The 11,063-nt window shown below is 42.8% G+C and overlaps 1 pseudogene; it reads right to left on the reverse strand.

Moving 5' to 3' along the window:
- Window positions 1-334, reverse strand: part of LOC112550236 — a 1,492-nt pseudogene extending 1,158 nt beyond the window's left edge.
- Window positions 335-11,063: the final 10,729 nt, after the last annotated feature.

Genomic DNA, 11,063 nt, shown 5'->3' on the forward strand with positions numbered 1-11,063 from the left:
GGGCTGTCCTTCCCCTCCTGACAAATGAGCCCCTGCACAGGAGAGGAGCTGGGGGTCAAGAGAGGATGGAGGGAGGTGGCAGTGATCGGCTTAGGGTGCATGCAGGGCACAAGGAGAAGAAGCCCATGGGAGAAGGGAGGAGAAGGTGAGCAGCTCCCAGTTCCCCATGTCCTGTTCAGGACTTACCAGCTGGCAGTGACAGGCAGTTGCGCTGGCCAGGAGCATGAGTGACTGCTGCCTCCTGAATCTGCGGGGGGCACCCGTAGAAGCCGCCAATGGCAGTGCCCCTGTTAGAGGGGGCACCAACCCTATAGACAGCATTAGTGTCGGCCATCGGGGGGGGACACCAGCCCCATCACGGGGGGCACATGCACCCCCGTATACCCCCTACCAGTCACCTATGGCAGGAGACTGCTGTTCTTGGGCCCTGGGTTGGTGGGTAGAGCCTGAGCCAGACCTGGCCTCAGATGGGGATGAGGCCTGGTAGAGAGGTCACTGGGGTACAGCCTCTGCCAACCTTTGTGACACCTCAGCCTGCTCATCAGGCTCCTCCCTGCTCTCACTGGTGTCACATAGGAGCTGAGGGACATACTGTGCCAGCATCGCCTTGGACCTGGCTGTGGCAGGTGCTGCTGTAGACCTGGAGAAGGTCCCTACCTGGCTCCAGCTGTGTCATGGGACTGGTCACTGTAGGCTCCAGTCCTCCCCTGGTGACAAAGGAGTAGCAGGGCGGCTCCATGGCTGTCAGGCCAAGGATTCATGCCAACTTCTTATAGAAAGCCATAGTGGATCACCCTACTCCTAAGCGCAGCTTGGCATCACACACCACATGAAATTGCCTACGCAAAGCCTTGGCCTTGCTCCGGCACTGCTGCCATGTCCCCACTCAGCCATGTGTGCAGCAATTGCCCAGTAAATATACTCATTCTAGTGTCCCTGGGTGAACTGCTTCACTGTAGCCACCTGCAGCTGCAGCGCAGACTCCTGCAGCTGGCTCCTGCTACCTGCCTCACCATGGTTGCCACTCACTGGTGCCTGCAGCTCTGGCCTGGGTGGCCCTCACGCAGAGGACCTGGTGCTGCTTGCCAGAAACCAGGCCTCAGTTGCCAGCCCTCTGGAGAAGTGGCATGGCTGCTCCATGTAGTGCCTCTGTGTCCCTGGCTACCCCATGTGGTGCAGCTGGTCCTGTGGTACAATGTAGCTCAGCAGTAGGTAGCTGAGAGCCCTGCCACACTTTTGATCACTTCAGCACAATGCAGAACATGCTGGAGCAGCAAAGGCACAAATGAAGCAGTAGAGCAATAGACAGAGCATCTCACTGGAGGACCAAGCCTCCATTTGTTCCAGCGCACACTATTTTCATGTGCTCTGTGCCACGTTTTCTCCCCGGCGCTTTTTTTTTTTTTTTTTTTTTTTGCTACCAGGTAATCCCAGGAGCAAATTTTGCCCCCGCGCTGTAAATTTGCAGTGCAGGGTACATTTTAACATTCAATGCATGAAGTTTGGGGTGCTACAAATAAGTTTGTGGACCTGCAAACTTCATGCGTCTGCATGTGGGGACATGGCCTATGTGTCTTTTTCCTTTACAATTCAACATACCTGACTCAGAATTTCTCCTTTCAGGAATGGAACCAAAAACACAGAACAACTTTGCAAAAACTAAGAAGTTGACTCATAGTCTGCAAGATTTACTTTAGGGTCCAAGGTCCCCACCAAGATGTTGTATTAGGGGTCATAGCATACTGCTGCAAACTTTTCTCCTTTCAAGGCTGTAATCCCCCCCTTACTACCTTCTCTCACAGGAGTGTAGTCTGACAGCAATATATGCTTACTGCTACCTAGCCTCCAGGTTTTCTGCTTTTCAATCCTACCCTTGGCTTTCGTACTGAAGAGCAAGCCACACCAGTTATGTTTTAAATTAAGACATTCGTGTTTCTGAAAGCTTTAAAAATCTCTGTCAAAATTCTTTCTTTCCTCCAAAAATACAACATTCAGATAAAGGATGTTTATATCAGTGTGTGTCTTTTCTTAATGATCTGCACGTAAAATACACTGACAAAAGAAAGACCTCCTGGACAGATTTGGATCAGTGACTGCTACTGTAGGGATGTAGCAAAACCCCCCATTTTTCTTTTTTTAGTTATTTTAACCTGCATTCCCTCCCCTTCCCAGACTATTTCAAACTTTTTCTCTCCCTCTCTATTACCTAGATAAGTATAAGTAAACTAAGATGTAGGATAAGCTTTAACATTTTATTTTAGGTAGTAAGTTTTATTTTTAAGTGCCCTGCTATTTTGATATAGATATCCACTGTTTTATAAGTGATAATTATTATGTTTTGTATTGATTTATTTTTTACTGCTTTTCTATTGTGTGATTACTGTTTTAGGCCTACACATGTAAGTTAGCATAAGTCATGTCAAGTTTCCATCTTGTAATGTCAAGCCTCCATCTTATTCCCATGCCCAGTTGTGTAACCTATGACTCATACCTACTTCTCCTATGTAACTTGGTTCCTGAATGAATGGGGATGAATGCGGGTGCTTGAGAGACAATGGCAGTAGGTCTAAAAATAGCTCCCTCTGAATGACCAAACCATCAACACCAATACCTGGACCAACAACCCAGCTCTTGGAACCACCCTCAGCATTCAAGAAACAAAAGACGAGGCAACCCACCATTCTGGCAAGGCTACACATGCTCAGTAAGAACACCTGGAGCCCTCTGGAACAGGGCTGACCTTGCCTGGACAGGCCCTCCCCATAGGAGATCAGAGGTAGTCTGCCCCATAAAAGGAGTAGTGAAGACTGACTCCTTGGGACACCCTCTCCATCTGAACCAGCACCATGTCACACCACACCACCTATCCACCCAGAGGCTCTGCCAGCGGCCCCCCTCTGGACAACAGCTGCTGGACAAAGACCCCTTTCCATCCTGGATAGGTAGCTATCACCCCCCACCCTCTCTTCAACCAAGGATTTGGACTCTGTTTCTCTTCCCTACCTGGACTCCAACCCTTCCACTGAATCTCTTTCTTCTGCTGCCATTGTGAGTGCTTGCGGGCGCAACCTTCAACACCTGTCCTGAGCTCCTCTCTGCCTCCAAACCCCCTGTTTCTTTGCCACTGCCTTATCCCCACTGCCTTTTCCCCTGAGCAACCAGGTTTCTGCCTCAGTTTCTTTCCTGGCTGCATCCTCCTTGCCACCACTTATCTGCCTCCCCTCCCCGACCCCAATATCTCAGCTGTCTGCCTCAGTTTCCAGCCCCAAGCTCCCAGGTTTCTGTCTCTCTCTCTTTCCTGGCTTCTCCTCCTTGCCACCAGGCTTCTTTCTTTTCCCTCCCACGCACCAGTGACCTCAAGTAACCCTGGGGCCACTTGATCTTAAGTAAACCCAAGCCTCAGTTCCTCAGCCTTCTCTCTAGTCCACCAGTTCTAATCCTAGTTCTGGCAACTTTCACTCCCTACACTTTAACACACGCTCTCTCTCTCTCTCACCTTAACCTTCCCCCAGGTACCCCAAGCACACATATACATACCATACCATCCAAGTTAGGAACTTACCTATATGTAGGTGGGTTGTATGTGTGTGAACTGGTGAGTGTGTGTGTGTGTGTGTATATATATATATATATCATTGTGTGCATGATATATGAATTAGTGATCTGTGTATGTGTACTGAGTGTGCAGGTATTGACAATTAATTTTTGTCTAATTTTTAGGGTGTATGTGATTGAATTGGTGATAGGTATGCATGTGCCTAGGCTGGTTTGGATGTGTATGTGCCTGAGCTGGTAGCATGTGTGTGTGTTTGCACCTAATTGATTTGTGTGTTTGTATATGTGTAATTGTCACACCCTCCTGTCTAACAGCACAATATTGAGATCCTGAGAGTTGGCCTGACCCCACAGGCAACAGGGATAAATGCAGCCAATAGCTTAATCAGTACAGTAGGGTCAGGTCCAGTTTCATCTCCATTTTCCATCTTTTCCATTGGTTAATTCAAATGTTAAAAAGATAGAACTACTAACAATAAAAACAGAGGAAGAAAGAAGAAATCATAAACAGAAAATGTCATATCTGGGTTTTGTTCTGTTTTTTTTTTTTAATGCTGTCTGTATAGTATACCCTGTGTTCTCTAAAGATTTAGGAGTTCTCCTGTCTGATCCAGTCCTGTTTTCTTCACTGTGTTTTAGATTATGTCATTAGCAACCTCAACAAGGAAATATTGTCATTTCCTATCTCAGCATTCCAGTAGGGCACTGTCTCTTCTTACATTGGGTATACAATGAGAGAGCTCTGGTTGGAGGAAGCATAAGAAAGGCAGGGAATAGAGAGAGGCTAAGGTTTGAATCCTGCCATGGTGTCTGCTAGCAAAGACCTATTCTTCTATATTGAGTGTAGCCAAAGGTCTTGAGCCTATAAACACTTCAGCACATGTGTAACTGAATTTACATAACTTACACATGAGTGAAGTTCAAAGTGTACTTAATTGTTTTCAGAGTTAGGGCCAAAATAAGGAAAAAAGCGTAGAATGGAGTTAATTACTATGTTTGTTTTTAAAATAGTGTCCTTTTGGAGGCCATGCAAATGGAAAGCAAGCATGTTAAAAGCTTATCATATTACTTTAAACCAGTGGAGGCCAACCTTTTTGGTGGGCATGCCACAAATTAGCCCCATACCCTCCACAAGTGCCATTTCAATCCCCTTCCCTTTCCCAATCTGCTGCCATGCTTTCTCCTCCCAGCCTGGTTCTCCCTGTGTGATCTGTTTCCTTCCATGTGCTCCCTGTGATTTGCTGTTTTGTTTCCCTGTCTCCCACTGTGCTCCCTGTCCCCTCCCCAGTCTGCTGCATGCTGTATACAGAGGCTTCCCATGCCACTTATGGCACCCACGCCACAGGTTGGATACCCCTCCTCTAAACCATGAAATGTCTAAGTCACCAGTCCTGCAATGACATACCTATAACCAGACTCCCACAAAATTCCAGTGATGACAATGAAGCTACATACTGATGCAGGGACTCAGCTGTGCTGATGCCATGGCCCATGCCATATGCATATGATAAATACTTGCACAATGTAGAAAATGTTGTAATATTTTTAATTTTTTGAAAAAAAGTTCTCAGAATCTTAAATTGTTGTTAAATTTTAGTCCATAGAAACCATTTAATTGTCTTATCAAGTATTAACAATGGGATTCCGGTAGAAACACAAAAGGTCCTTTAATAGTATAGCCACAAGAACGTCCTGCTGTAAAACAACAGGGGTCTAGTCATGCATAACTCTAGGTTTATGCATAACTTTACTTATATGTGCAGTCTCACTGGGTTCATGTAAGTAAATTTCTACACATGTATGCCTAAAATTAGATTACAACGCTGTAAGTAAGGCAGTGATAGATATTGCACAATGTGTTTGCATATTCTAGGAAAAGAATATTTCAAAATACTAACAGACAAAATCTCTTGGGACATGTACAACCAAATGTAATTACATGTAAATGTAAATGCAGTCACTCCTTGCAGTTGGTTAGCACATTACTTATACATAGAAAAATGAGTCAGGTGATAGATAGTTTAGAAGATGCTACATGTATATCATGTCCAACTTCAAAGTTTTACACACTGAGTGAATACACAGAACTGCAAGTAAGCATGTCTTGTTTTCAGCTGAACAACTGAAAGCTGATCAAAATAGTTAACTGCTGTTCAGATTCAAGAATGAATTATTTAATCATACTAATTATTTTATGTCTTTTAGAAGTAATTTACCACTTTATGTCCATGCTTCCTGCCTTACTGATGTACTTTATAGTCTTGCTGAAGGTATAAATAGCAAGTAAAAATAAAAGGAAAGAAAAAAAAAAAACAAGAGCCTAGTTTTTTGCTGCATCCTAAAATATTTGGTCAAAAGAATAAAGTCCAAACAGATGCTTTCTCTCATAAATAAACCCAGTGATTTGGGCTTCTTATACATAGGCACATCTAAGCAAATTAAGGGGCTTGGAAATGAGTTTGGTCACCTGGGATGAAGCATTCAAGCACATGCTTTCATCCATACCTATTTAGCAAATATTTAAGTAAATCTTGTGACTTATGCACATGCTTAAGATTAAGTATTTTAGGTCCAGTTTTAAAGTTATTTAGACCTTGTCCAGCCTAGCACTGCAATGCCTAAGCAGTTTAGGACTGTATGTCCCTTTTGTGTCTTTGCTCTCCATGCAGCATTAATATGTATAAATCATAAGAACACTATAGGGCTCCAAATAACAATTTTTAAACTGTAACTATGTACAAATATATTGGCCTTGCCACAGATACATTTCATTGTTCTAGCTTGGTTCCAGTGGCTATCCAGTTGATATACACAACAGTCCCTTTGACTGTCAATGGGACTAAGTTACTGTTGAAAAATGGCACACATCATTTTAGGTAACTGAGTGCAAAACTGAGTGGAACAACACCCAGCTATCTTTAAAAATGTGATTTGCAGAAAATAGGTATAGACTGTTGAACTGAGTCTTTGCAAAGGAGGAGATATAACTGAAGTTGAAGTTGCATTTCCCCTTTGATAGGGACCATTTAGATTACTCACCTTTCCATTCCAGAGGATTGTGGCAGTAGAGCAGTTAATTTGCCTCCCTACAACTTCTATTGTATGAACTCATAGCTAGCTCTAGTCTGAGCATTTGGGGTAGGGAATCAAAGGCAGACAGACATGATGCTAGTGCCATTGGTTATAGCATCTGTTGTACTTTAACCTTGCTAGCCCAATGAGATGCTTGGCTTAGGTGGACCATTGATTTTTCCCTTCCAGGCTATTTCCCATTATATTTTCTCCTCTTCAGAACCAGATGCTACCAAAAACCTATCAACACATATAGATCCAAAGTCAGCAATCAGTCCCCATTCAATAAAACACTTAAATAGGTGCTTAAGTTTCATTAATGCAAAAGATTTAAGCATGTGCTTAAGTGCAAGCACATGCTGAAGCACTTGGATCAATAGGAATTCTTTAATAAGCATGCTTAAATGTTTGCCAAATGAGGCCTATTGGTGGAATGAGTTTGTATGTGAATTAAAACACAGATTCTTCATAGGGTTTGGTTCTTTAGCTACTTGCAAAGACAAGGATTTGTGAACTAGTCAGGGCTGTATAAAGCCACAGCAAACAGCTGTGCTGGACTGCAGAGATGTGCCAGCTGCTTGTTGTGGTTTTTATTTCAAAGGGCTTGACTTCTCTAAGCAGCTGGATGGGACAGTTGATCAGCTCCAGCTGATCGGAGAAGCCATGCCTTTTGAAGTAAGAGATGCAACAAACAGCTGAACAACCCATCTTTAATTTAGCTAGAGTTACCATAAGTCCAGGTTTTCCTGGACATGTTCTTTTTAGGTCCTCCCATCTCCATCTGAGTGGTTTTTTAAAATATCAACAAATGTCTGGGATTTTGATCTGCCTCCACTCAGCATCAAGGTTTTCCTGGCATGTCTTGGCTTGCCTCAGCAAGGAGCTGCTTGGGGTTGGGGGAAGCGGGGAAGGGGCATCATGTGCATCTGCTTGCAAGCCCCAGCAGCTGCACAGCTGCAGGCAGGTAAGGCCAGGGCTTGTCGGGTATGTGCATGCATACATGCAAGGGGGGTTGGCAGGGCAGGCAGGCAGGGGAGGTGCCTGTCTCTCTAGTTGGGGCATGGGGTGGGGGTTCTTTGGGGGTAGTGGGGAACTGCATGGGCAGCAGGACTGGGGAGGGGGCTGCAGGTCAGGAGTAAGAAGCATCAGGGGGGTGAGGGACTCTAGGTCAGGAGCACGGGGCACAGGCAGGTACTGGGAGGGGTGTCTGCCAGGTCAGGAGCGAGGGGTATTAGCAGAGAAGAGAGGGCTGTGGGTTGGGAGTGAGGAGCAACAGTATAGTCTGGGGGGTAGGGTACTATGGGTTGGGAGTGAGGGACAGGAGTAGAGCACGGGCATATCACTGTCCCCACCACAATCATATTACCCACCCCCAGTGTTCTCTATTTTGAACCTGGAACTATGGTGACCCTAACTGAGCAAATCACTGCAAATTAAGCAAAGTGCAACAACCATCCCAATGTGAAAATCCAGGCTCTCCTATATTAGGAACTGAATATGCATACAGGCTACTCTAATTAACACCAAATGTCAACAGTCAGGATGCCAACATTGCATCCATGGACTGTTAGGGGGCATGAAATGTTGGACTTCCCCTTATGATAGCTGCAGGTGGGAGATCAGTATGCTGGCTTTAAGTTACCAGCAGATTCCGCTGAACCTTCAACAGCTTTAGATAGAGAGCTGCTTTTGCCTATCACCAGTATTGAGGAGCTGGGTCTGTATGTCTATGAATTTTATCACTTGGTTTATTCTGACTGAAAACAGAAAATATCAAGTAGTTAGAATCTTTTGAATCATATATTTACATAAAATGGGCATGCATGCTTTTTGAATACTGTAGGGCAGACGCACACAAAATCAGTTTCATGCATTAATAATTCAGGTCATTTTAATTTAAAAATATTTTACATTTTCATGTTGAAGTATTACATTTCTAAACTATTCATAGGGGCATATTTTAAAGGCAAGTAAAGTGCTTCTGAGCAAATATGCAGTTGCGCTGAATGAATTTATAGGACAGTAGTATTATTTGATTATAGATGTTCAAAACATGCTGGTTATTCAAAACATGCCAGTCTGAAAACAAACTATACCTTCAAACAGAGAACGTGTAGATCTGTGGGGTGAGCTATCCAAGTGGAATTAATACATTTGTATTGAATTTGGAACACAAACATATTTAGAAAAGGAATGTTGCTTTTTCAGCTCCATATACACACAATGTAAGTAGCAGAGCTTTTTTCTTCCCCTTCTTTGATGTCATGGATATTTTCAATTTACCTTACTATGTTTATGTTTAATTAAATTTTGGTTTACTCTTTCATGTACCCGTGGCAGATCAGTTTAAACCTGTCAATACTTCATATTTACTGTAGAGTAAAATTAATTTTGAGAGAGTTCTATTACTCTGTGAACCCTGCTGTTTTAAACTCAGATGCAACAACAAGAATAAGAATCAAATTGACAGTACCAACCATGAAAGAGCATGGTGATTAGAATAAAATAAAGCAAATGGCCTTGAGCAGTGGATTTTGTTTGGGAAATAAAATGATGTGACAGGAAACTGGAGGTATATGCATACAGTAGAGAAAATCTGGACTTTTAAAATTGGGGCAAGAGAAACAGACATGTCAACTGATTATCTGAAGCAGCAAATACAATCCTGGATACATGTAGGAAGTGTACATTTTATAAAAAGTTGCAGTGTCATTGGAATAGATATCTGTGTAAATGTGTGTAAAAAAACAAAACAAAACAAAACAAAACAAAAACTTTGCTTGATTGCCTGGAATTTGGATGAACAGACTAACACTTATAACAGCAAGAGGATTATGCTATAAATGTAATTATATGAGACAACTGGTGCCTATCTACATAAGACAAAAGGTGGCTTTCTCAATCTATTTAGCTCAGTTAACTTACTTCAACCTAATTGAAAATCTTATTTAACAATGTAGGCCCAGTTTAATGTCTTTATAATCCTTTTAGCTGGCTTTGTTAACTAATTTGATAGCAAGGAACATTTATTCATCAAATGGATATGCTGTAGGGAATGGAAGGGAGAACAATTGAGGCACATCTACACTGTATTGCACTGCAGTATTAAACATATTAAATCCAGCCCTCCTCTAGTATAAGCCCCAGTACTACTCTCCGTAGCCTGTATGCTTATTAAAGCAGGACTGGGTGCATCTATGCTGTACTTCTTGGCATGTTATACACAGGGTTGGAGCAAGTTAATGGGGTGTGTTTCCTAGCAATGCTCCCCAACACAGTCTGTGATATAGCAATGTCTTTCGTATATGCCTACAGAAAGGTGATTTTTTTTTCCTTATTTAAAATGACTGAATACATTTTATCTAAAACATTTTGAAACCCTAGTATAGATGGAGAAAATTGTATTTTAACAGGTGTTAGCTGATTCAGTTACATAATGGTATATGACAACACATAGTGAAGTACAGTTTACCTACACTAGCATTAGTTAAAACTTCGAAGTCAACACATTTATAAAAATAACAGCTTTGACCCAGCATAGATTTATGAAAAAAAAAAAATTTTGATCCCCTTCTTTGATAAAGTAATAACTTGGGTGGATGATGGGAACATTGTGGATATAGTGTATCTGGACGTCATCCAGGCTTTTGACAAGGTCCCACATGACCTTTTCATAAAATAGTTGGAGAAATGTGGACTAGATAAAAATACTACAATGTGGATGGATAACTGGCTTAATAGCTGCAAGCAAAGGATAATTATTAATGGGTTCCCATCAAATTGGCAGGAGGTTTTGAGTCCCACAGGGGGCTGTTCTGTTCTGGGCCCAGTGCTGCTCACCATGTTGATTCACTTTTTGGATGCTGGCATAGAAAGCTTCTTGTGCAAGTTTGTAGATGGCATAAAACTGGGAAGGATTGTAAACACACTGGAGGATGTGAATGCAATTCAGAAGGATCTCAACAGATTGGAAAGTTGGGCTAGAGCTAACAGGGTGAAGTTCAATTGGGACAAATGAAAGATGCTATGGCTTGGAAGGAATAATCAAAAACACAGATACAAAATGGGGGACACCTGGCTGGATGGCAGCTCTATGGAAAAAGACTTGGGAGTCTGGGTAGATCACAGATTCAATATCAGTCTGCAGTGTGATGCAGCTTCACAAAAAGCCAAAGTGGTTTTGGCCTTCATCAATAGAAGCATTAGGTGCAAGACATGTGAGATGATAGTGACCCTCTACTCAGCATGGGTTAGGCCTCAGCAGGAGTATTGTGTGCAGTTCTGGGCTCCACATTTTAAAAAGGACACAAAGAAGTTATAAAGCATCCAGAGGCAGGCAACAAAGATGATCAAGGGCTTGGAAGGCAAGTCATACAAGGAGACAATAAAGGAACTAGGCATGTTCAGCTTGCAGAAAAGGTGCTTAAGAGAGTATA

This window comes from Alligator sinensis, unplaced genomic scaffold (genome assembly GCF_000455745.1).
Source record: "Alligator sinensis unplaced genomic scaffold, ASM45574v1 scaffold1223_1, whole genome shotgun sequence".
Lineage (NCBI taxonomy): Eukaryota > Metazoa > Chordata > Crocodylia > Alligatoridae > Alligator > Alligator sinensis.